Source organism: Mastomys coucha, unplaced genomic scaffold (genome assembly GCF_008632895.1).
Source record: "Mastomys coucha isolate ucsf_1 unplaced genomic scaffold, UCSF_Mcou_1 pScaffold1, whole genome shotgun sequence".
Lineage (NCBI taxonomy): Eukaryota > Metazoa > Chordata > Mammalia > Rodentia > Muridae > Mastomys > Mastomys coucha.
Genome location: NW_022196891.1, coordinates 25056169 through 25060195, shown reverse-complemented (window position 1 = coordinate 25060195; position 4027 = coordinate 25056169).

Here is a 4027-nt window from a genome sequence, read left to right as displayed (position 1 = left end):
AATCTGCCTGCCTCTGCCTTCCAAGTGCTGGGATTAAAGGCATGCGCCACCACTGCCTGGCTGAAATCATTTCTTTAGGCTCTTGTTTGGTGCCCTATCTGGGGTGAACAGACATTTATTTGCATTTCCTCTGGAAAGATCGTACAACAACTGGAAAATAGTGTCAAATATAAAATAAAAATAGACCAGGTAGATGACCAGAGATCATTACAAGTTACATTTCACTGTATTTCCTCCAGCTTCTCTTTTCTGTAAATATGCATTTTACACACTGAGATTCCAAATAAGACTGAATTATTTTAAAATCCATTTATTAAAAATTGCATTTCTAATAGTTCTTGTAGTTTCTATCCCAATGGTCAAATATATCCCAAAAATATTCCAATGTTCAAACATAGATAAGTCTCCTGATTTATTTGCTCTTTAAAAATTAACTATGTGCTTTGTAACTTTTTGTTTATCAGTAAATCTACTTGGGGTAAGATGGTTGGGAATAAATCTTTCTTTAAATTTTGAGCTATTTTTTTCTAGAATAAAATAATCTACAATTTACAGGTGGGTTTCTGTGGGTTTAAAATGACAATTTAATAGTAACTTAGTAATTTTATTTCTGAAAGAGCAGTAATCCGAGGTTCTTTAAAGTAATAGAAGGACTGGTGGGATGGCTCAGTGGGTAAAGCACCTGCCACCCAAGTCTGGCAATCACCCCTGGGACTCACATGGGGCAGGAGAAAACAGGTGCTGACAAATTGTCCTCTAAGCTCCACGTGTGCCATGCACGTGTGCACCTGCTCACACACACTAAATAAACACATGTAAAAGTTATTATAAATAAATCCAAACAGAATGAAGGAAATTATAGTTAGTTGTCTACCAAAACAAAATCACTTCACAGATGGGGAAACCAAGACCTGGAATGGTTTGCTCAAAGTTATATTGATAGATTAAATTAACACCTTTCTTTTTCTTATTGTTTTGATTTTTGTAGCCCGCGCAGTCGTCTCGCTGGGAAGAAGACTCGCGGACACTCTAGGTTCCTTCTGCAGCAATGTTTTATTTGTCTCCATCCATAGGGAAAAAGGGTCGAGCCCAAAATCCGCACGGCTTATATACACCACAGTGCAGTGTATCTGCCCACAGCGTGGCGTGTCTGCTCATGATTGGCTGTTCGCCGCGCTCATTACCCTACGTAACGCCCTGGGATGGGCTGTGACATGGCATCCTTTTCACTCCATGCACATGCGCAAACAGTTGTCCACTAGGAGTTAACAGCGGAAGTAGGCGCCATCTTGCCATGGCGAATGCCTCTCAAGATTCACGGCTCCCCACAGATTTTTATGGTTTTTTTTGGGGGGGTATGAGTATGGAGGCGTATATTTGTCATGGAACATCTGTAGAAGTCCAAGGACAACCTCCAAGAGTCGGATGTCACAGCCAGGTATAGTGGTGCATGGCTTTAATTGCAGAACCCCGGATGTGGAAGCAATCAGATCTCTGTGAGTGTGGGGCCAGCCTGGTCTACAGAGTGAGTTCCAAGACAGCCAAGGCTACATAGTAAGAACCTGACTTAAAAATAACAAAATAAATAAATAAATAATTTAAAAAAATTTTTTTTCTTTCTTTCTACCATGTGGGTGCTGGAGCTACAACTCAAGCCATCAGCATTAGCTGCAAGCACCTCTTCCCACTGAACCATCTCAGTGACCCTGGGTTAACATTTTTGAGACAAAATTAGAAAGCTAATTTAAGGGAAACTGTCATTCTTAAGGCACGAAATGCAAAGACACTGGTTCAAATGTGGACTGTGCATTCTGGCCAGGGTGGAGAGAGGCTCGGCAGCACGTGGTTCTTTCTCCAGGAACTGTGTGAGACTGGCTCTCAGGAGAGTCACTCTCATTCCCATATCTACCTGCTGGCCAAATTGTTAGTCAGAGACATTTTCAGTCAAGAAGTTTTAGCTGAGTACCTCTGGAGATGGCTAATCCAGCAAGGTGCTTCCACGCAGGCATGAGGACACGAGTTAATCCCTAGGACCCAGATGAAAAGGCCAGGGGTGTCGATGTGGGGTCTGTAATCCCAGTCTGAGAAGCCTGAGACAGGGGAATCACTTGGGCTCAGTGGCCAGACAGCCTCGGCTGAATCAGGGAGTTTCCGGTAAAGGTTGTTAGAGGTTTTGACTCAAATAAACAAGATGGCAGGGTCAGCAAGATGGCCCAGTGGATAAAAGGACTTACTAAAAAGCTCAGTGACTTGAGTTTAGTCCCTAGAAACCAGGTGTGGAAGGGAAGAACCGACTCTCTCAAATTGTCCTCTGACCTCTACACACACGCACTGAGACACATGCATGAGTGGATCCCCTCTCTAAACAGACAAATGTGTATAATACTTAATATATGCCTCAAGAGTGACCTCTACACATAAACACACACACACACACACACACACACACACACACACACACACGCAGGCACACATGCACGCACGCACGCGCGCGCGCACACACACACACACACATATACACACAAATGAAGTTTTGTCTGAGGCCCTATTTAATTACAAATATTTTGTTGAGTACTAAGGACAGAGTAGAGAGACAAAACAAGAAGCCTTGCCTCGCAGATCTGAGGAGAACACAAAACATGCACAAATGAGGAGAGATAAGATAGAGCAAGTTAAACAGAGCACAGGATGAGGGCCGACAGCTACTCTCCCACAGCGATGATGCTTGAGAACCCGGTGAGGACAGGGACTAGAGGGAAACCATCCCTCCAAAAGCTGTGAGCCAGAAATAGATGGCCTGTCCATGGGACAGGGGTTTTTTTTAATTAGTTAGTTAGGGCCCGGAGAGATGGCTCAGCAGTTAGAAGTGCTTGCTGCTCTTCTAGAGGATCCATGTTCAGGTCCCCACACCCACAACAGGGTGGTTCACCATCTGTAACCTCAACCCCAAGGAATCCAATGTCTTCTTTTGGCCACTATGCGCAATTGCCTGTAAGTGTATGGTGCATGTACACGCACAAATAAATAAACCTAAAAAGTTAATTATTAGATTTTGCAGGACATAGTGATGCATGCCTTCAGTCCCAGCACTTGGGAGGCAGAAGCCGGCAGATTTCTGTGAGTGTGCGGCCGGTTTGGTCTTCAGAGTGAGTTCCAGGAGATACATATTGAGAACCTGCTTCAAAACAACAAAACAACAACAACAACAACAAAAATCCTTACTTTTTAGATTTTGATCAATTGAAATGATTCACTCACAATTCATTAATAGGAAATTGATTTATTTAAAATAAAAGTACCTCAGAGGGAGGGAGGGATAACTCACACAAAGCTTGAAGTCTACAGCAAGCAATCAAGATTTTGTTAAACGTCTGGTGAAAAACCCATCAGAGGGCCTCAAACCCAAGAGCCGTGCTCTGTGCATCTTCTTTCTGGATGTTAAATTGTCTGTGCAGAAAAGCAGGGAGCTGAGGAAGACGGCCTGAGGAGCAGGGAGTTGAGGGAGACAGTCTGAGGAGAGGGAGACGGTCTGAGGAGAGGGAGACGGTCTGAGGAGCAGGGAGCTGAGGGAGACAGTCTGAGGAGCAGGGAGCTGAGGGAGACAGTCTGAGGTGCAGGGAGCTGAGGGAGACAGTCTGAGGTGCAGGGAGCTGAGGGAGACAGTCTGAGGAGAGGGAGACAGTCTGAGGAGAGGGAGACAGTCTGAGATGCAGGGAGCAGAGGAGGACAGTCTGAGGAGCAGGGAGTTGAGGGAGACAGTCTGAGGTGCAAGGAGCTGAGGGAGACAGTCTGAGGTGCAGGGAGCTGAGGGAGACAGTCTGAGGAGAGGGAGACAGTCTGAGGAGAGGGAGACAGTCTGAGGTGCAGGGAGCAGAGGAGGACAGTCTGAGGAGCAGGGAGTTGAGGGAGACAGTCTGAGGAGCAGGGAGTTGAGGGAGACAGTCTGAGGTGCAGGGAGTTGAGGGAGACAGTCTGAGGAGCAGGGAGCTGAGGGAGACAGTCTGAGGTGCAGGGAGCTGAGGGAGAC